This window comes from Zootoca vivipara, chromosome 3, assembly GCF_965207765.1.
Source record: "Zootoca vivipara chromosome 3, rZooViv2.hap1.1, whole genome shotgun sequence".
NCBI classification, from domain to species: Eukaryota; Metazoa; Chordata; class Lepidosauria; order Squamata; family Lacertidae; genus Zootoca; species Zootoca vivipara.
The window spans coordinates 73,005,017-73,028,293 of NC_142586.1; the positions used below are offsets into that span (position 1 = coordinate 73,005,017).

Consider the following 23,277-nt stretch of genomic DNA (forward strand, 5'->3'; position numbering starts at 1 on the left):
TATAGATGAGATTTGCTGAGTCCACTCAGTGATCCTGTCATTCTCCACAAATTGTCTCCAGCATTCATTGGGGATGCCAATTTCAGTTAAATAACATTACCAAAATATAATAATCTCAGACATTGGATGTCTGGTGTAGTCATTCCATTGCTAGTATGGTGTAGAGCAGGCACCCCCAAACTGTGGCCCTCCAGATGTTTTGGCCTACAACTCCCATAATCCCTAGCTAACAGTCCCAGTGGTCAGGGATAATGGGAATTGTAGTCCAAAACATCTGGAGGGCCGAAGTTTGGGGATGCCTGGTGTAGAGGATTGTGTGTGGCATACAATGGTGCAAGGGGCAACACAATGCAGGGTGATAGAGCAGCAGACATTTCAAGATTAAAATCTTTGCTTATATATGAAGCTCACTGAGCAAATCTAAGGCCAGTCACACATTCCCACCAAAACTACTTCACAGGACTGTTGTAAACTGGATGACCTCCATGAATGCTGCACTGAGCTTCTTGGAGGAGGGATGGGATACAAATATGAGAAAGAAAGGGGCAAAAAAGACAAGTGATCTCTATTAATTTTTCAGTGAGAAAGGATGGTTTCATGGACCTTTCTTGGGCTGGAAATGTATAATCTCAAGATCATTTCCTATGCTGTTAAAGCCATAGAATTGTCATTTCTCTGTGACTGCTTCTTCTGGTAGAGTTTGGTAGACAGAATCATCTGAGAGTAACACAGATCTATCATAATGGTAGTAGAACTACCAAGCCACTGACACTGGCGAACTGAGTAGCCATGTAGCCCTAAAGACCCCATATCGAGTTTGACTCACACCCATGACAAGCAATCATTGTCAGGCTGAGTGACTGCCATTTGGGTCCCTGGTCCCTGCTTCCACCAGGGAAGAGTGAAGTATAATTATGTGAAAAGGCACTTGCGTGCTATTTTTCTCATCACAAGGCCACATCTTAGTATGCCATGGCTTCAGCCACTTCCCAGTCCCTTGCGGTTCCAAAAGAAGTCAAAGGCATTTTGTCCAAGGTGTGAACTTTCAGCTGGGACAATAAATTCTAGACAACAGAGGTCTTGTAAGGTGCTTCAGGACAGCACCCACCCCAGCTAAAATTGGAGAAAGAATTCCTAAGAGCAAGTAGAGGCATGTAAGTGAATATGGAAAGAGGTGTTCCCATTAGTAATTAATCTACTTAGTGTGGTGTCTGAAATACAATGGGACTTACAAATTGGTGTTGGGTGTTTTGTTTGTGTGTGTGCATGTGAAGATGAAAGGAAGACTCCTACATTCAGTAAAAAAGGGTGATTTCTCATGGTAAACTGGATGGGTGGAACTCCTTGACACATTTGCAACCCAGGGCCCATTCATCATGCTTCTGAACCACAAAAGGGATTTGGGAATCCATCAAAAATATCAGGAAATAGGAGGGAATCCTGTTTGTTACCCAATGACTGAAGCAATCTACATTGACTATCCTCTTTACATTCATATTGGCATGCAGGAAAGAATGAGGCTGCTGAATCATAAGATTCCCCCCCTTCCTATTTTTTTAAAAAAACTATTGCATTACTTTCTCTGCAAAGTTCCAGAAGCCATGTGTCACTCTTCTTTCAGCAAAATCGGGCATGCCATAACCTGAAAGGCCAGCCCTTAACTATTATGCGGCTCTGATCTTTTCCTTATTCAGGAGAGACTCCCATGGACTTTAGGGAAATCTTTGCTTGTATATGCAACTTTATATTTGACCCCAGATATTTTTGAATTATTGTTGCTTGAGAAGAGACATACAGCACCTCCCCAAGTTAAATGTTGACATCCATAAATTCTCAGCCTGTGGGAAACGAGCAACTCAAAGTCAGCATAAATAAAACTGACTATTTGAATTAGAGCAATGCTTTTTCTGTGTGGAAAATGCATGGAAAGGGTCTACTCTGGACAACAAGATCAGTGGAGGGTGTTGGAGAATGATGCAGCTTCTGGTCCACTCCAGAGTCTGTTGGACGGAAGGGCTAGACTGCACCTGCTTGCCTGTGCTCAGTGGGCTACACTAATAACTGAAAGAGGTTGGAAGGTGTCTGGAGTTGATGTTCTGGCCTTAACACATTTCAGGCTGCATGTCTGATAAACGCATATCCAACCCATACTTTGATGTATATCAATCGTCAGCTTGATTAAATGGAACACAGATGGAACAGCAAACACCTTGTGGATGCAGGTGGTCAAAAATTTAGTTGTAGAAAAAAGTTAATGAACATCTGAATCTAGGGATGGGCAAATCTTACAATTTCAGTTTCTCTCAATTTCCCTGTTACGTGTACTTTCATAACTGCAAGAAGTCTGTTTACTAAAAAAAAAAGTGGATTTGTTGCACTAGGACTAGGGGCAGCAGAACACTTTAACTCATTTTAATTGCACAAGCTAAAATTTGCAGTATGCACTTGAATCCCTCCCACAAAATACTGAGTCTGGAGGTAATTTAGGTGGCTTCTTCAAACCCCTTATGTTGAGATGGGCCTCCAAACCAACAATGGGAGATAGTTGCAACTGCAGGGAATTGGTTCCATTTCATCAAATGGGAGATATTTCTGAGCAAATATTTTATCTGTTGGGCTCATTTCAACCCCTGATACTTTAAAACTTAGCACAAGGGCACTCTGTGATACATTTTTATTTATCTTGGTGCACAGAGGTGCAAGCATTGAAATAACTGAAAAGCTCACATTCCTGAAGCCAAATCTGAAACAATAGTATCTTTTGCAAATGCCTTTTTCCTTTTCTTGCACGCTGACAAAGCTTCCTTTTAGAAAATGCCTGCAATGGTGCTACATCAAAATGAAGGACATTTCATGTGAAGAAAGTACATGCCTATCACTTAGTAATAAGTAGAATGCTTACTTGGTGCACAAAAGAGCCCCCATATGGAGCATCTCTAAAATGCCTTTTTGTGGCACCTTTCTCTGTGCACCAGAACCATTTCTGTGTTTGAGGGGATTTTCTCCATAGCAACCTCTCCCTCCAGAGGCTGTGGCTAAAATTTTTGAACACACAGAGCAAGCCATCACATATAAACTGGCAGTGGTTTCCACATGTAACTGCCACAGGGACCAATGATACTGTGCCTTTTGAATGTATGCGTCAGCCCTTTCTGTCTGGCGCAATACGACCTTGGAAAGGTCACTGTTGTACAAGAGAGAGTTCCCTATAAGCTTTTCAATAGAAACCATGGAAAAATGCAAGTCCCTGCCAAAATCAGATTCCTTATACTTACTATTAACCACATCTGTCAGAGCAAGGGAACGAGCAGCTATTGCTCCATTGCTCTCATATCAATTCACTGAAATGTGTGCAAACTCGACAGCACCTGCTTCTTATCACCGAGACGGTGCTTAAAAAAACAAATCATTCAAATGGCCAAATGTTCAGGTCATTCTTAAGCCCAAGAAGATCATGACCCCAACAGTACATCAGAACAGATTATGTGGTTACGGCTCTAATGTAAATGCTTGTATTATTTTCTTGATATGTAGGCAATACTTTCTCCAAAACTACAAAAGCACATTTTTTCCTGGATATTAATTTTGCAAGTCTGAAGTCATAGCAACTAACATTGCACACAGGGGAAAGGTTTTCTCTTCCTCCAATGCTGAGAAACATTTAATTATCACGACACACACACAAAGACTGGGTGTGGGAATTTTCTGAATATTTCACCCTTCCCCCAGCAGAGTTTCCGCTTCTGTGTCAGGTAACCCAAGGCACAGGAGTTATACTAACTAGGAAGTGCAGGCAGGTGATAAAATGCCTGGTGTACTACAATGGTCATATATATATAATCATCCTCGCAAACAGTGTTCCAAGCTCAATGGATTATATATTAGCTATATCAGGAGTAGACAATCTTTTTTTGCCCATGGCCTGCATTCCCCCGGAGGAAACCTGTTGGGGGGGGCACAAGCCAGTGGAGGGCAGGACCAGAGGAAAACGTGAGTGGGTGGGCGGGACAACTGATGCAATTCTTACCTTTGTAAGTCAGCTCTTCTGCAGTCACATAAAAGCCAGAGGTTTCTGCACACTCACACCCCTAACTCTCCATCCAGGTTGGCAAGAAGAATGACCACAGTTCAAGAATACATTCCAGCCTGGCAAAAGCTTTTGGGGTGGGTGGGTGTGCAGAGGAGTGTGTGCAGAGTGTGGTCAGAAGAGAGAGGGGCATGACCTGGTCAGGGCCATCTGGGACGACTTGTAAAACTCCAGAAGGCTGCATGTGGGCCTGAGGGCTTCTCACCCCTTGGCTATCCTGTCTAGATGAATACGAGTCCCGAAATGCATTTACACTGATATCCATCCGTCTAAAATGAATTTAACCTATAGATAGTTATACACACCCACATTGCAATTCCCCTTTATCCCATTACTAAGTTACAGGCCATGATAATGTTAAGGAAAGCTGGTCTTCCTGTGATGGCACTCATGAAGACCAATTCAAACATATTTGTCCTGAGACGGCCTGCAATTCAATGAAGAGCCTTCCTGCACTGATAAATGTTGCGCCTCAAGTGGAGAAATTGGATTCCATTTTCATTCAAAGCCAAATCTAATTGACGCTTTGTGAAACAATGGGAGAACTGAAACACAGCCATCCTTCAAAATTTACACTTAACCAAATTTTATGAAGCACTTCTCCAACCATTGTTTACAAAAATGCACATATTAGGGAAAAGTGAGCCTAAGAATGAATATATTCATTTAAAAAAACATACAAAAATGTATTATAGGAGGGAAAATTGCACCCCTCACAAACTGCAGCTTTCCCTCCAAAAAGCTCCCTTCCCCCCCCCCCTTTCTCTGTGCTTTATGTGTTTGGTATGGATGTGACCTGACTGACTGATTTGCAGCCTTTTTCTAAATTCCTATCTTCCCGATTCCATCTCCAGTCATAGGTTTCTTGTTTGTTTAATAGCATTGAAGGTTGATTCCTCTTGATCTTCCTGTTTTCTCTAACAATTCTTCCCATGCACACCTCTTTGTCACTTGTAATAATCTCTGTAAGCAACTAAACTGCACCTCCCTTCACCCCCTCCTTCCCCAGGTTTATTGTTTTATGCCAATACTGTGGCTTCATTAAAGCCAACAACAAAAGTTGCTGACAGCAGAAGCTGCAGGATGCAAATGGAGCCAACATGGACATGGGAGGAAACAGTGCAGTGTTGATGCTGAGCTGCAGGCAACATTCATCAATGGAAATTTCATCAATGGAAAATGCAATAAATCCAGTGACTGGAGAAGCGAATTAAATTTAAGCCCCACTTAGCATCATGGAGCCTGACCAGACACCAGCCTTTTATTTCTTCCTTGGATTGTGCTCACACCTTTCATTTCTCCCTTTTGATGCCATTGCATCACAAATGTTCTAGAACTATGCAATGCTTCACCTGGGCAAAGAGTGCTTTCAGATGGGTGTTTATTGTGGGATAGATGAACCTCATGCATGCAAGCTTTTTGCAGTGTCCATACAGTGTTGCTGCCATGAAAATGCCAGCCCATAACACCCTCCCCCCAATTTAATCCCTATTTACCCCTTCCATGGAAAATCTGATAAGTAACAGCAACGACAGTCCAACAAACCATTTGCAAATTAGGCCCCTGTCTGGAAGAAGCCAAATAGCTGCAGAAACAATGAATCTTCACTGGCTCACAGTGGCAGACTTTGGGCTCTCAAATTTAAGTGGCACCCAGTGCAATGCGACCTCCTGAAATATGGTGCCCAGTGCAAGCGCACCAGTTGCACCAGCCTAAAACCACCTCTGAGGCTCACCTGCCATGATGACAAAAGCAAGGAAATGTCCTTGCTCTGAAGGAGTCATCAAAAGATATAAAATGTATATAGATAACTGCTGAGCCACAAAAAAAACTCTAAAGCAGGGGTCAACAAACTTTTTCAGCAGGGGGCCAGTCCACTGTTCCTCAGACCTTGTGGGGGGGCGGACTGTATTTTGAAAAAAAATATTAACAAATTCCTATGCCCCACAAATAACCCAGAGATGCATTTTTAAATAAAAGGACACATTCTACTCATGTAAAAACACCAGGCAGGCCCCACAAATAACTCAGAGATGCATTTTAAATAAAAGGACACATTCTACTCATGTAAAAATATGCTGATTCCCGGACCGTCCGCGGGCCGGATTTAGAAGGCGATTGGGCCGCATCTGGCCCCCGGGCCTTAGTTTGGGAACCCCTGCTCTAAAGTCTATATTAGGGCAATAAAAACAAGAAAAACAAGAAAAACTCTAAAGTCTATATTAGGGCAATACCCAGGGCCGGCTCTACATAGACTCCTGGTGGCGCAGTGCACCACGGGGGGGGGGCTGGTAAGCTGGGCACCAATTATGCCCTGCGAGGGCGGGGCGGGCGGCGGAGCGATCTCCGCCCCTCAGCACCAGGGCGCGCGATCTGCTCAAGACGGCCCTGGCAATACCTTTATTAGGTCAATTTAGGGCACATTCTGACGTGGGAAATATTGTGTTAGTTTCCCTGATTATAATGCTCATGCTTCTATCCCATTTTCTAACATCCCTTTCACACTGTTGCATTACGGAACTGTGGCTTTTTGACTGGTATACTAGCATGTCATGCTAAATTCCATTCACACCAGGGGGCATGGTACAACAAGCATCACTGGACCTTGTCACCATTTTCCCACCCTTTTCGCACATGCATGCTTCTGTTTCCCCCTGATTTATCTATGCAAACAGAAAGAAAAAACAATGTACACCAGTTTACTGCCCCAGATTTTGTCACCTTACACTGGCAATTTTCTGGGGTGATGGGGTTTCAAATGAATTGTTTCTAGAACCAATTAACATGGAATTGAGTGCTACACTCCTACTATATTCCCCTTGATTTCCAGAAGTGGTTTTTACACCATGTAAAAGCCCCAATATAATATGGAAATGAGCAATTAGGGAAATGTAATATACAGTCATGTGAATTCAGTCCAAAACGTCACAAAATAGTGTGCAAGTTTACAAGTCCCCCACAATTCTTGACAGTAAACAATGCAAGAGTAAGGAGAGAGAGAGGAAACAGGCTGGCTAGTGGTGAATCACAGTGTTCAGATGGTATTTGGGAGGAGGCAGGAGACATTCTAGTTAGGCTCTATCAGGTACTAAGCAGGTTTCAGTTGGGATCAAAGATTCCTGGGGGAAAGGAACATCACTGTTCACCCATCTTTGGGAATATAGAATTCAGAGGTTGCTCATGCTCAGGTCTGTCTTCATCTTGGTAGGAAGAAAATTGGAATGAAGAGACACTTAAAAACAGCATAAACAGATGTCTTGCAGTCTTGTCTAATTAGACTCTGAGTTACCAGCAAAGTGGAGGATATATACACATAAAAACATTTTGGGTATTTAATACTCATATATAATATGGCTATTTTTTTTACAGGATCCTAATGCAAATTGTCCCCACTGGAAAAGTGCACAATGTTGCTGATGGCATTTTCCTTTCTTCCTGGCAGGGCTCCTCTGCTTTTAATAGCCAGAAATTCAACAGGTGTGACTTTTCCTAAAAGGGACGTGCAGTCACGGAAACAGCTTCACTTGCTGTGCAGTTGTTAAAGGTGCAAGAGGCCAGCCGGAGTTGGGGCAGAAGGAGAGGCCATCCTAATGACATTTTGGAATAACAGGCATGCCGTACACAATCATCCTTTCTATCTGAGATGTTCCGCCTCTCCCAGCAGCCACCAAAAAGCAGCACTTGACTTGAGATGCTGTAATATCCAGAAGGATCATTTAATTAGCCAGCTATTAGCTAATCAGTTAAAAGGGAGACAGTTAATTTAAACAAAAACAACTTCAATCAGCTGACATCTCCCAACCTTCTTTAATAAGCTGTAATTGCATCTGCTCTTCGTTCACCTCGACATGATTAAAGCTTGCTTTCCTTTCAAACTTCCGGGAGATCATTCAGCAAAGCCTGGCAGACATGACCAGGCAAATGAAGAAATACAAGCCCTCGCCTGACTCACCAAAACACAGTTTTATACTCATCTAAAGTGCCAAGCCTCCAGTTCACCAATCTGAGAAGCACAGGAGGTCACAATCAAGCATGGAGCAGGAGCACTTAAGGCCTAAGACCTCAGGAAAGCTCTTCTCTCTCAGAGGTAGACTTCAAGTCCCACCTGATGAATATGACACACCTGTTGAGCATCCTTTGACTTCCTGGGACAGTAGAATTTTTTTTCAAAGGCTGACCTGTTTCTTCTGGCATATATTAAATAGATGCAATAGTTATTCTTCCTTTCCTCTCCCACAGTCAGTTCTTCCTTCACACACAACAGCTAAACATTTCAGGCGCAAGACATAGGCAGCTGAGTGGCTGGGTCATCATCAATGGTGCTTCACAAAGATATCAGTAAAGGTGCTAGATTCCGGAGAAAAACTAGGGGTATTGTCTTAGCGAGCATTGTGCTGTATTTTGTACTTGTTTTATGAATGTAATTTTATCATTGATTTTTCTGCTGTTCACCACCAGTTCTGGGCACCACAATTTAAGAAGGATATTGACAAGCTGGAACATGTGCAGAGGAGAGTGATTAAAATGGCCAAGGGTCTGGAAACCAAGCCTTATGAGGAGCGGTTGAAGGAGTTGGGTATGCTTACCCTGGATTAGAGGAGACTGAGAGGAGGTACGATAGTCATCTTCAAATATCTAAAGGTCTGTCACATGGAGGATGGAGCGAGCTTGTTTTCTTCTGCTCCAGAGGGTAGGACCCAAACCAATGGCTTCAGGTTATAAGAAAGGAGATTCTGACTAAAGATCAGGAAGAACTTTCTGGTACTCAGAGCTGTTTGGCAGTGGAATGGACTCCCTCGGATGTTTTTAAGCAGAAGTTGAACGGCCACCTGTCATAGATGCTTTAGTTGAGATTCCTGCATTACAGGGGGTTGGACTAGATGACTCTTGGGGTCCTTTCCAACTCTACAATTCTAAGATTCTGTGTAAAGCAATTAAAGGTTGTTTTTGTTAAGCAGTATAGAAATCTTGTTTCCCACTATAAATCATCACTCAATAACTCACAACAAATCATGTGACCTATTTCCATTAAAAGCATTTTGTTGGAGGAGATGTTAAAGCTCTGGTAATAGTTTGACCTGTCGTGTTTGCTTCACACACAAAAGTTATCAGGGAATGTTGGCTGCCATTGAGTTAGGGACATTGCATGTGTGAATGTGCCTTAGCAGGATAAAACAGCAACTAGTAAGCCCTTTCAGGATGGCATACACAGATCAAGAGACAGATGGATGCGTTGATTTGCAGTAAAATAATAGCATGGCGGAGATAAGTTTCCTTATAGTCTACTTGAGAAATAAATCCCACAAAAACGATCCAATAATTAATGAGGCAGGAAACATGGTTAGATGTCACCTTCCTCCCATAGAGCGTAACCCTAAATATTTGGAGAAGCCAGCCACCTATTAACCACAGCATTATATAATTACATTAGATGCGGTTTTAAACAGATGGCTGCAATCTTTTGCTTTGCAGCATGCCATATTTTCATATACTTCTTCCATGACATCAGTATCAGTGCATGGAGATGAAGGCCCCTCATTTCCCTGAAGCAGCCAACTTCAAAAATGAACAGTAAAGCAGCAGCCACAGCAGTCGCCACAAAGGCAACATTTGAATCATGGCAAGTAGCAGGGAGAAAACAAGCTTCTCTCAAGTTCAAATGAGACACAAGAGAAGCTTTTAAAAAGGTATTAATGCTGGGAAATGGTTTGATCTTGACTGAAACCACATTGCAAACTAAATGAACTACAAAGGCAAAAGGATTAGGCTGGCCCAGATTGAATTTATTAAAAACAGCTTCAGGGTTCAGCAAAAAGCATCTCTGCTGGCAATCTCCCATTCAGAAAGAAAAAGGAATTGGGACATAACACTAATTTCACACCAGCTGGAGATGAGATGTGGATGGGGCTCTCCTAAAGTGTGCTAACTTACAAGAACGGAAGACAGAGGACTAATTTACAGCTGGATGCCCAGGAGATCCAGGGGCACTTACTGCTGGCCATGCACCTAATTGATCGCCTGACTGCTCCATTCCTCAGCTCCCCTGATTCTTGAGGCGAGATGCTTTGCCACTGGCCCTGCCACAACTTCAAATCATTCCCAAGCCACTCCTGCAAAAGGGGTTGTGGGAGAGCTTCACCACAATGAGGAAAACCACAACCCACATTTCCCTATACTGTACCAATATTTGCAATGGTGCATTAAACATGGCTTGGCTTGCTAGCTTTGCTCCAGATGAAGCCAAAGGTGCGACATTTGCTACTGCAGACATTGTAAACTGGTGTCACAGGAGACTGGCATGGTGCTTAATTTATGGTGTACAATAGAAGGGGAGGAGGAAGCATGAAGGCACAAGGTTCACCCTCAGTCTGAAAAACCATGGTTTGTAAGATGAAGATTGTTATGGATGCAGTCTTGTAGCTTTCCAGGTGGAATACGTCCCTCTTTCCACTGTGCACTGTTTTGGCAGTTCTTCCCCCCCCCCAAGCCAATTGGGGTGGTGGTGGTCAAGGGAGGGCAAAGCCCCATTGTGCAAGCAGAAGTCCTTCCACAGGGTTTCCACTGAAGGAGCTGGATAGGTGAATCCTACCTTATGTCTGAACCAGGTCTTTATATTTTCATTAGGTTCTGACTGAACATTTACTGGAATCATTATTCTAACAAGTAATTTTATTTGTTGGAAGCCATCTTGGGAGATTCAAGAGCCTGAAGCATGGAATGTGGCCTGTTAAAAAGATATAACTGCTGGGCTTTTGAATGTGTGCCAGTGAAAACGCTCTCCTTTTCTGCAAACTTAAGTTACAGGGAATGGTTTTTCAGACTATGCCTTGGAGAATATGAAGAATAGCTGCTGCAGCACACAGCTGGTCTTGCCCCTAAATGACACGGGCAACATTTTTGGGTTGGGTACTGGAAATGCCAGCTGTGGCTCATTAAAGTTATACTACCTTTTCTGCAATGCTATTTTGTCTGGCCAGAGTAATGCAGGAGCCAGGAACAGCTAATGAGAGATGAAGGACAAATCCATCTTAAACCACACAAATACCCACTGATATATCGCATAATATAAATTATACTGGGTTTTTTGTTTTTAAAGATAGGATCATTAGCCATATTCAGAACAAAGGCTGTGAGAAGCACCCTTTTCTTTAGGCAGGTGTTTCAGGCCAATGCTGTATAGAATGTAAGAGATTGGAAATGCTTTCAAAAGCCTCTGTTGGGAGCAACTGAGACCTTTCATTCATCTCTGGCAAAATTGTAAACATCGTGGTACAGTCTACAATAACAACACGGTCACTTTAACACCCCCCCCCCCCGAAAGCCTCTGCACTCTTCTGGCAATCTTTGTTTTATGTGGAGGAGCCAAGCACTGCAGAGCAGAATCAATGAACCTTGAGAAATCTCTGAGTTCATACAGCTGGACTCTCGTGGGAAGAGATCAGGGCAGAGGAGAGGGCAAAAGCAAGGGGGCAAAAGGAAAGTAGAAAAATAGAGACAGCATTCTCTAATTTTTGTTTGTCAGCCAGATTTATTTATTACTTGCCTGTGTATATGCTCTATCCATCAAGATTTAAGCAGGGATTTTTTTGCAGTACGTTCAACATGTGATATTGTAGGACCTATAAGCATTTCATAGAAAAAACATATAAATACTGTGGGGGGCATTTATTGTTTTTGTTTGTTAATGTAATGCATATATATATGTAAACTGCCCTGTGATCCTCAAATGAAGGGTGGTTTAGAAATTTTACTACTACTAATTTCCTCCTCCTCCTATTATTATTATTTATTTATACCCCGCCCATCTGGCTGGGTTTTCCCCGCCACTCTGGGCGGCTTCCAACAAATACCCAAATACATTAAAATATCACAGATTAAAAACTTCCCTAAACAGGGCTGCCTTTAGGTTTTTTTCTAAATGTCAGGTAGTTGTTTATCTCCTTGACCTCTGATGGAAGGGCGTTCCACAGGGCGGGCACTACTACTGAGAAGGCCCTCTGCCTGGTTCCCTGTAGCTTTGCTTCTCGCAGTGAGGGAACCGCCAGAAGGCCCTCCACGCTGGATCTCAGTGTCCGGGCTGAACAATGGGGGTGGAGACGCTCCTTCAGGTATATAGGACTGAGGCCGTGTGGGGCTTTAAAGGTCAGCACCAACACTTTGAATTGTGCTCGGAAACACACATCCTAACACACTTAGGATGCTTCCAGGCACAGTGCGCTTAGTTCTATGGAATGGTTGGTTTCCCAATTTCTGTTGTACCCAGAATTGCAGCCATGCACCTGCACTTCCCTGATACAGATCGCAAAGCTCCCCCCTCCTTCTGCCCATTTATCCTTTAAATTCATAGGTCCCAAGTGGATAGGGTTGCCAGACCTCCATTCCAGCTAATTACAGCACAGATACTCTTGGGTGCAGTGGCTGTTTTGCCATACTCCCCTCCCCTTTCCCAATTAACCTCCATCTCCAAGGTCTGCACTGTGACATTAGTACTTCTCTCTCTCTCTCTCTCTCTCTCTCTCTCTCTCTCTCTCTCTCTCTCTCTCTCTCTCTCTCTCTCTCTCTCCCTCCCTCCCTCCCTCCCTCCCTCCCTCCCTCTCCGTCTCCCTCTCTCTGCTTTGCCAGCATCTTGACACAATTTGCTGTTCCTAAACTAGAGTTTGTAAATTAAACCAAGTAGCCCAGTGCAACATTTTGTCACTGCAACGCTTTGTAGCTGGAAAGCCTAATCTACTTTACCAGGCAGTAAACAAGAGATGGCATCACTGGTGTGCTGCATGGTTCTATTTAAAGGCTCTGTACACAATTTTCTATTGTTGGTGGGTGGGGGGGACTCCTGGCATGCAGCCCTTATTAGTCACACATTTCCTATGAAGAAACAGAGCCTTAATTACAATAACAAGGTTTTCGTCCCTAACATATACAACCCCCACCTAGTTTTCTTTAGAACCTGTTATTTTCAATCATGGACCCAAAAGCAGTATCTAATTATTATAACAGTGTTGTTTCTTTGCAGAATGCAATGAGATTTATTTTTTCCACCAATCTGGAAGGGATTGAGGCTTTTTTTTAAAAAAACACACATTTGGCACAGTGGTTTCCTTGTTCTCCCATTATCTGGAAAGCTAGAATTTGAGACGATTCAAACATAAAACAAAATGATGCTGGAACAATCTCCCCGGCTGTTTTTGTGAAACCCTCAGGCTTGGAACAGAAGTTAGACGTGACAGTGAAAGTCCAGCTACAATAGCTTGTGTTCTAGTTAGACACTAAGGAATAAACCTATTCCCATACAAAACTTGGGTGTTCCTGGATGTGTGAGTATCTGCACCCAGAAAACAATTTTATAATGAGCCATTGTTTCTACTACTCAACAATTTGTTTTATTTATGCCAATTTGTCATTTTAACCCCCCCCCCAAAATTCCAAGATGTAACCAAAGCACCCAGGGCAAATTTTCATGGTCCTGCAGTGGTCTTTCAACTCTTGTTGACCTTGTTTACCAAGTAGTTGTCAAGGAAACACGTTCAGTCTGTTTTACATTTTCTCCCTTTCTTCAAAGGAATCCTCCCCCCCCCCCACAAGTGGATTGTAAATCTGGTTCTGAAGGACATTGAGAAAGTCAAATTTCAGTCTCTGTAATACAGTACTTGGTCATTTTTTTAAAAAAGGTTCAGACCTAGGCAAGCCTAAACATTTTGTAGTCCCACATGGCCAAACTATGTGATCCACAACATTGCCAATTATGGCATTATGTGACAGCCCTTTAGAGATTTGAAGATGGCAAGCATAACACTAGGCCATGTGCCATTTACCCTCCTTTAGGAATTGTAAACAGCAGTCACTCCAGCCCTTCTTGGATGTGCTGCTCATGTGGACACTTGTACAGTGGTACCTCTACTTATGAACGCAATCCGTTTCGGGGTGCAGTCCGCACCCCAAAGAAGTCCCTAAGTAGAGTGCTGCTACTGCGCATGTGTGAAGTGGGATAGAGCACTTCTGTGCATGCGCGAAGCATGTAGACCGCTTCTGCGCGTGCGTAACCTGAAAAGCCACAACGTGAAGTAAATGTAACAAGAGGTATGACTGTATGTGGGTAAGGCATGCAGGGATGAGGACCCTAAGTTTAATTTTCCATCACTGCTATCCTTAATGCCCTCCACGAATTGGAGAGGGAAGCCTGAAGCAGGAAACTTCCCCTCCTCATGGAGGCTCCCCACAGGATTGAGAACACTGATTTTTCAGGGTTCTCAATTGAGCAGGGAGCCTGGTTGAGCCAAGGAGCCCCCTCCCACTTCAAAGTTCCCTGTTTCTTAACATCTGAAAAAGCATAAATAGCTCCTCGTCATACATTACTTTGCATGGGTACTTGGGAAAGCAGACATGCTGGCTTTACTAGGCAGGTCAGCATGTTCCTAGCAGCTACAAGAGGCATATTGAAGCCCCTTTGAAAGAAAAAATAAGGGTGTTTGGGCCCTAACCGTTAATTTATGTGCATGGGCTGGTATATTCACAAAGTTTAAAATAGTAACAATAAAACCACAGCAGACTATTTCCCAAATGCCACTGCCATTAATAGCAAAAATAACTGTAAATTCTAATGAAATTACCACAGCCATGTGGGGAATGAGGAGACTGAAAATGATTACAAAGTCTGCAGATAGTTTTGCTGGCTTTTCCAGTCCCTTTGTAAAATTTCCCAGAACCAGAGCAGAAGTTGCACACATCAAGTAGGAGTCCCCTTAATAAGTGTTGCTGGTTTGCCAGACGAATGCTGCTTTTCAAAATCTTAAACCTAGGGCAGCTGAGAGACTAACAAGAGCAGGCCGGTGCTAAAATCAGTATACTGTACCAGAAGAGACAAATATAGTCTGTGGCTTGCCATGGACAAACTAGCAAAGCAAATTCTTGCCCATTTAATAAATGAGATGATTTGGATTCTTATACAGATCACTGACATTTATAACCTTGCTTGTAAATAATGAGACACTGGTTAGATATTTCCCACGTGCCCTTTCCATATGAATTACTCACACACTGAATCAACATGGGAGCAGGACTGGGCTGATTAGCCCAGCCTCCAACATGGCAAACGGTAGCTTGCCCCTGGCATTTGTGTGTACAGTGTGAGCATCTGAAGCTTACAGGCACACCAAGAAAGGGGGGCCGGGAGGCCAGGCTCCCCCCCCGCAAAATATTTTCAATGAAGGGGCTGGGCCCTCTCAAAGTTCTATGGCAGCCGTGCGCACATGCCTTGCAGCACACTGACGTTACTTGCACACACTGGAGGGGCATGCTGGTGTTGTGCAGCCCAGGCCCCCTCAATCGTGGGGGCAAGGCAGCGTGCATGGCATCACAGAAGTATTTGTGCATCCATGTGGACACCAGGGGCATAGCTGCCAAGTTATCTCTTTTTTACAGGGATTTTCCCTTATGCTGAATAGGCTTCCTCGCGAGAAAAGCGAAAACTTGGCAGCTATGACCAGGGGATGGGGCAAGCCAGAATGTGCGACAATGGAGTAAGGCTTATTAAAAGGGCTTGAGAGAAATATGCTAATCTGGTCAGATACTCTCTCACCTCAAATATTTGGGGAGGGGCACCCCATCCCACCAAACCCATCACTTGTCCATTCACCTCACCCCCTCCCTGCCCATGCCCCCCTCCCTCGCTCAACCCACTTGCTCGCCACTTCCTCCACCTTCTATATTTCTCTGCTGTCTTCTGCCTCCTCCTCAGCCTTGGGATCCACTGTGTGGATTGACTAGGGAGTGATCCGTGTTGCAATCAGCACTGTGGTAACTCCGTGTGACACAAACACAGTTCAGTACCAACTGCCAGCTGGTGCCAGTGGCTTGACCCTGGATGTCTCCAGGGCAGGGGTTCCCAACAAAATTTTCTCGAGGACCCCTCATCGAGCCGCTATTGTGACAAGGACCCCCATTAATTCCTAATCCTAAAATTAAAAAGTGAGAGCCAAATTAAGAGCCTTTTTATATTTTATATTTATACGTTTTTTACAGTTACAACAGAGTACTCCATCAGTATACAGTTAGTTTTAATTTTCAGTTCTTAATGAGATGAGTTAAATGTGTCCTTTGAGTCCATTATTTCTGAAATATTAGGTTCCAAACTTGAAACTTTCACTCTGAAATCCGACCACATGTCGAGCCGATTCCTATATTTGTTTTTCATGAAACACATGGAAGAAAATGCTTGCTCACACCGATATGTGGTTGCAAATGGAAGGATCTTTTTCATTGCCTTATCTCCAAGTTTCTTGTAGTCCTTGCGGCATACAGCAGAACTACTGCCTCTATCTAATTCTAATTTTGCGCTAGACTCTGCTCATGCAGGAAGCGGCCAAAACAAAAAATCTGTTATCATACGAAATATATTTAATATATTTTTTATTCTAATAGGATCTTGAGGACCCCTCTGGCATAGCTCGCGGACCCCTGGGGGTCCCCGGACCACCTGTTGGGAACCACTGCTCCAGGGCACTTGCTGCTTTGCCTTGGCAGAGAAGAATGGGTTTGTGATGCAGAGGCTGAGATAGGAGCACAGTTCAAGCAGCCGTTGCCCATTCTAGTTTGTGCTACTCCATGCCCAGAATTCCAGCCACCACACCACTACAATACTTTGGTTTTGGCAGCATGAACGAGATTAAAAATTTCTGGGATTAAGAAATGTGATAAATTTCACAACCCTGGAGCTATGGAGGTACCAAGAAAAGCCTACAGACCTGGCCGCTTTCTACAAACAGCTGTAAAACTCCACGTGCAATTTCAGGGCCCCAGATTATGCCCAATGACAAAAAAGCAGACAATGAAGCAGACATCTGGAAGCCTTCTTGCCCCCTTGTTCTTTTTAGGTTTCTACTAGTTTATTGCAGGGGGCAGGGAGCCAGATTCCTTTGTCGTTGTTTGTTCTGCATTTTTGAATGCTCACTAAACATCTATTTATTTATTACAATGAACTCTCTTAATTGAATTCCATGGATGACAACAGAGCAGCCCTAAAGATTAATGACTCAATTTGGAGACAAGGGAAAATGCAAAGTGAAATTGATTACATTAATTGTTTCTTTGAGAACCTATCTTGTTCAGCACTATCCCAGGGTGTACTCTCTGTTGCACTGGAACGTCCATGGTGGTCCAGCTACCCGTTTTCTTTAAAGCTTTGGCACTTTGGCATTATATTAGATTTACTTTTAAAGCAATTTCCAAGTCTCTGGCTGACAATAATGGTCCGAAGATTGTGACAGAGAAAATGATAAATGGAGAGGCTTTTTGGAGTGGAAACCTTGGTTATTATTAGATCAGTCGGGGAAAAGAGACAGAGCATGAAATAGAAGATGAGAATGACCCATTACGTTGGCCTTAAACTTGAAGCAACACATCTGTTTCTTAACTTCATGTTCCAGAATTTGGCGAAAGTACACAGCCATCTAAGATTTCCCCCCATTAAAAGGTAGGCCATTGGATTAATAGAGAAGAGACAGGCACTACTGTGCTCTCAGTTTCATATAGATTTCATTTATGATTTCAAATATTACATTTATATATTGTCCCTTTTCCGTGATGGAACTCAAAGTGGCACACATATGATTCCCCTCCCTACCCTGCAGGTCTCCCATGCAAGCACTAAGCAACCACAAGTCTTCTTAGCATTAGCAAAGTTGAGAAATCAGGGGCCTTCAAAACTACATTCATCCTAGGTCTAGTCCAGGCATCCCCAAACTGTGGCCCTCCAGATGTTTTGGCCTACAACTCCCATGATCCCTAGCTAACAGGACCAGTGGTCAGGGAAGATGGCAATTGTAGTCCAAAACATCTGGAGGGCCGAAGTTTGGGGATGCCTGATGTATAGTCTGTTGTGTTTAGCTACAGCTCCTTCCAGGCTTCCTGAGGCTGGGTGTTTCCCTCAGATTTCACATTATCTATTGTGCATCATTCCTTCAGTCATGCTCCAACTAAGCAATTTCCCCCAAACTTCCACACACCCTGCAACTTCTTCCCAAGCCCCGTCTTCCCCACAAAGCTTTTACTGACCCTTGGGTTTACACTAGGGACTCTGCTACATTAGTAAAGGAACAACGATTTGAATGTGTTATAAGCATACAACACCAGATGGCACCAGAGAGCAGAACATTTTTCTATGTAAATTTCCATAGGGTTTGTTCCTTTTGTTATAACTATCTAATTTCTGACTTATAGAGTTTCTTTCCTGTGTGTAAATGTCACCACCACCCCGCCTTTTGTAGGACCATTCATTAACCCACAAACGTTCAGGAGGGAATATATGAAAGGGGGGGGCGATGACAAATTCCAGTAATTTTCAGGTTGGTGGTGCTTACCTTTACATTCACCATAAAACTCTTACAATGGCTTCAAGTGGCAGCTCGGCCGCCCTCAGCAATCCAGCTGCATTCCTGGAAGAGAATGTCCTTCAGGGTCTATGTAACACAGCCTCATTTTCAGGGAAAGAAGATGGCCACCTCCCAAAAAGATTCTGTGATGTGACCGTGTCACTGTCACAGAGCACTTTGTCCCAGGAAGGCAGCCGGCCACATGAAGCGACAGAAAACCCATTTCTTCCTGTGAAAGAGGGGAAGAAACAGGCACAGCACCTATTAACGCACAATTACACTGAAAATTCTTAGTTTGCTGCCCCACAAAGATAACTCCAGTTGTGGGAAGGGGCATTTCCACCCTACCCCTCTGAAATGGCTTAATATTTTGGTCAGACCCAGCCACTACTTTTATTTCCTGCCAAACTGACAGTTCTCTCTTCCCTCGGAGTAACTGTTGGACTTCAGATGCTAAACAGTTGGAATGTATGCAATAACTCTATACTACGGGTATTATTCAACTACGGTAAGTTTTAATCAGCGTAAACCAGCTAATGGACCTACCTTAGTTATGTTCATTCATTTCAATGGATCTACACTGAGTAAAACCAGGCACCCTTTCACATGAGCTCAAGCAACTGGTGTTTTAAGACTTTAAAATAAATATTTTCACTGCCTATGTTCTACTTGAGTGGCTAAATAACAATCTCATCTTAGTGTGGTATCATTTCCTTTGCCATTCAGCTGCATGCCTGCTTTTGCCTGGCCCCCGGTGAGTTCGAGATAACATGCACAGAGATTTGTTCTTTTCAATACTACCGCTGTCAGGTTAGAAAATTTATGACCCAGAAAAGGTGAAGGCTTTATAGGGAGAGGACAATGAATCATTACATGTTCTGAAGGGAAAAGGCCAAGGACATTTTCCCCTGGAACAATAATAGAATCAAGTTCTGATATGACCCAATGATCAGCAGGAATCCCAACCAGATTATGTTACAAAGGTGAGGTTTAAAGGCACAGAAATGGCACAGTGAGACATTTTCTTCAACTGCTAATAGGCTGTTTGAGGGAATATACTCTGTGTTCAGAACTTTGCTCCACCAGCTGTATCCCAAAGAATTTCTGCCCCTGAAGAAGGGAACAAATGTGAAAGGCATTGGGCTCTGTGAGACATGCTTCTATTCGTCTGTTTCTTGCTGTCCCTTTCCCCTTTTCCGTCAAATAAAATAAATTTCTGCACACTGAAAACTAGCATTTCTGGGAGATGGGCAAGAACCCTTTTCTCTGACATCCACTTCTCTGTGAACAGAGGGAATGTTGTTTCTACACAAGAGTAGCAGCAGTCTGGAATGGTTCATACCCAATTTCAGTTTATTACCTCAGCTAGGAGTAGATCTTGGAAACTAGCTTATAGTGTATAGCAGGCATCCCCAAACTGTGACCCTCCAGATGTTTTGGCCTACAACTCCCATGATCCCTAGCCAACAGGATCAGTGGTCAGGGATGATGGGAATTGTAGTCCAAAACATCTGGAGGGGCCAAAGTTTGGGGATGCCTGGTGTATAGTGAGAAATGACACATCATGTGTACAAAAGTGGTCCAGGGACTTGCCTAAATTAGCAGATCTCATTGGCCTGGTTTGCACATAACCATAATGCAGAGATAAGGAAACCATGCCTTACCAAGAATGAGCAAGCATTCTGGTGCAACCTGCTCAAATCACACCCAGGTCCCTCCTTTTGCCCTGCTGGGAGAAAAAAAGCCAGAGCTCTGCTTCATCATTTATGTGATTTTGTCTTGAGGTTTGCTTGAGATAAATGAACCACGAGCATGAGTTCACATGTAATGCCAAGCAAACAAATTCTGATTTGCTTCCTTTCAGTACTGCAAAGGGGGTTGATGCAATATGAGCAGCATGCCCATCGCACTTGCTTGTTCCTACCATAGTAAACCACGGTTTGCACAACTCTGGCTTACAGTTACATGAGGACCTAGCCATTGTGGCACACACACAAAGATGTGGTGGTTTTGTTATAGACCAGGCATCCCCAAACTGTGGCCCTCCAGATGTTTTGGCCTACAACTCCCATGATCCCTAGCTAACAGGATCAGTGGTCTGGGATGATGGGAATTGTAGTCCAAAACATCTGGAGGGACGAAGGTTGGGGATGCCTGTTATAGACTCAGTTATAATCTCAAGCCATATGAGCCTTGGTGGACTTCAGTAACTGGGTAGAACTTAGATCCTCAAATCTTCTTTTCCACACCTGGCTGATCAGCACCGAACCTTTCCCACAACCTTCTGCCCTGCATGGGAACATACACTATATTTCCTCCCATTTGCTTAACATATATGGACTAGCCAATAGGTGACGACAGAGTCTGATGTCAGGGAATTCTGAATTACTGCCCCATGGAGCATAGAGTTCAGAAATGCACCAGGCAGTGGATTTCCACTGAAATGTCTCTCCTGCAGTTCTTTTAGCAATGGCACTAACCCACCAACTTGCCAAAAGTCAAATCAATTTACCAGAAGCCAACTTTTATTATGATGGGAAAAGCAGTGATCCTATTAGAAGTACCATTTCCATCATTATCCCAAAAAGACGCAGCAACAGTGCCGACAGCTGCACCTTAGTTTTTCCTTCAGCTCAATTCCAGATGGACCCTAAATAATAAGAGAAGTGCTGGAAAAAACCCATTGTTTCCTCTGTGAGAAACACACTCCATATTTAAGAGCAACACTCCTGGAGTTTTCCCTCTGCTGGTTTTAGGCTGGCACAGGCAGGGCCGTCTTAAGCATATCTGGCACCCTGGTGCCGTGGTGCGAAGATCCCTCTGGTGCCCCCTCGCCCCGTTTCCCAGCGCGGCTGTCTGGCGGGCGCCCTGGCACCCTGCGCCACCCAGCCTTGCCGTAGGGCACAGGGGCTGTTTCACAACAGTCCTAGTACCAACCTAAAGCTCTTGATGACCTCCTGATGGTTAGGTCTTATGGGCTGCTATGCAAGGTCTGACAACCAGCTGTTCAATGACACTTATAGGCTGTGGGTGGCCTCAGTGGTGGACCTACATTTTGGGGGCCCTGAAACAAACAGCAACGAGGTCGAGGTAACCACTGTTCTCTTCTTCAATAGTTTGTTCCACGACAGATCACCAATCTCTGATTTGCTATTGCTTGGCTTCATGTTGATGGCACAGCTCCTTTGTGTTGCTTGCAGTGACCTCAAAATGAGGGCATTTGTTTATTTATAAAATAAGATCATGTTGTGTCATCATCCCCATTCTTCCACCTGCACACTCTGTGCTAACTATCCTTTCTCTCCAGTGTGTAGTGAAAACCTCGCTAGGAAAAATCTGGATTCTTATATGCAGGGCAGTCTCAAGCAGGTCGGGCGCCCTGGCGCTGAGGGGCGGAGATCGCTCCGTCGCCCCCGCCCTCGCAAGGTGCAGCATGGTTTCCACGCGGCTTCGCTGCACAGTGCCCCGCCTACCGGCCCGGCGCCCTGGCACACCACGCCACCGGGACTCTACCTAGAGCCGGCCCTGCTTATATGTATATTTGTACCTTTGAGTCACAAACACTTCAGGTTACAGACTCTTCTAACCCAGAAGTAGTACCTCGGGTTAAAAACTTTACCTCTGGATGAGAACAGAAATCACATGGCGGCGGTGTGGCAGCAGCGGGAGGCCCCATTAGCTAAAGTGGTACCTCAGGTTAAGAACAGTTTCAGGTTAAGAACAGGCCTCCGGACCGAATCAAGTTCGTAACCAGAGGTACCACTGTATTCCGGCTTCAGATCATAGAAAGGTCCATAGCAAGAATCACATTGACCTTTATTGGCCAACCTTACGAATGAATGAAAATAAGAGAATATAAAGCTTCCCCTTGTTTCAAGAGACTGTAATATTGCCTATGGCAGTTTCCTGCTTACCACCCAGATGTGCTTTAGTGCATTTCTTAGTAAAACGTTCAACTTGGGCCATTAAGTGTAATTCATACGAAGCAGCTGAGCCATCACTCTCGTATGATCTAGTCACCTCTGGAGTGAGATCATCAACTGTCCCCAGCTGTTTAATGTAGATTATCTGATTCAATTAATCTATGAGGAAATATTAAATAATATGCAGGAGATGGTGACCCAGTTGGAGATGAGCCCGGACACTGGTGCCAGCGTTTGCACATTTCTTTGTAATGAATGGCATGGGACATTTAACATCTCCAAGCAATAAAATTGACAATCTCAGTTTTACAGCTCATTAGAAAGGCTGTAACTCCAGAAGCATTGGCTCTGTTAGCACAATATCTGGGTAACCAGCTAAACCTCTTCAAAACTGCCGTACCCTTTTGCCTCTATAGAAGTGGCATCCTGATCAATTCACACCAGTTCCAACTTCAAGTACCACACAGTTACACGTCCCTCTTGGACCCAAATTAAAAACCAAAAAGGGCCAAACATTATTACTACAACCATCACTCAAGATGCACCCCCCCCCAATTTTGTTTTTACTAATATGGAGGGATGGGAGAATATGCCAATTTCAGTTTATCATTTTTCCAGGCTTAAGGCCAGTTCTCCACATTTCCAGATCAGTTTATGGTGTTTTATAAAGTCATCATGAAAATTAATCAGAATTTTAGTGGGAATTTCTCCTACTGTAACTATTTTTGTATGAATTTTGCTTAATATATACATTTTTGCAAAATAATCCCCCAGTTTAATGCATTTTAATGCCATTTTCACCATTATATTCTTTCATATGCATACTTTACCCCTTTGTGCACACATTACTTGCCTGAAGAACTGCATTGGAACATTTATAGTACAAATTTGGAAGGGTGGG

The 23,277-nt window shown here is 43.7% G+C and overlaps 1 long non-coding RNA gene across 4 annotated transcripts in view; it reads right to left on the reverse strand.

Moving 5' to 3' along the window:
* The window catches only part of LOC132591910 (uncharacterized), a 94,043-nt gene extending 74,841 nt beyond the window's left edge, over positions 1-19,202 (reverse strand). For all 4 annotated transcript variants that reach the window (XR_015949069.1, XR_015949070.1, XR_009557371.2 and 1 more), the window contains exons 1-2: positions 19,000-19,202; positions 18,442-18,682 (exon numbers count right to left, since the gene is read on the reverse strand). This is a non-coding gene — a long non-coding RNA (uncharacterized LOC132591910). The remainder of the gene's footprint in view (positions 1-18,441; positions 18,683-18,999) is intronic.
* Between the last annotated feature and the right edge of the window lie 4,075 nt (positions 19,203-23,277).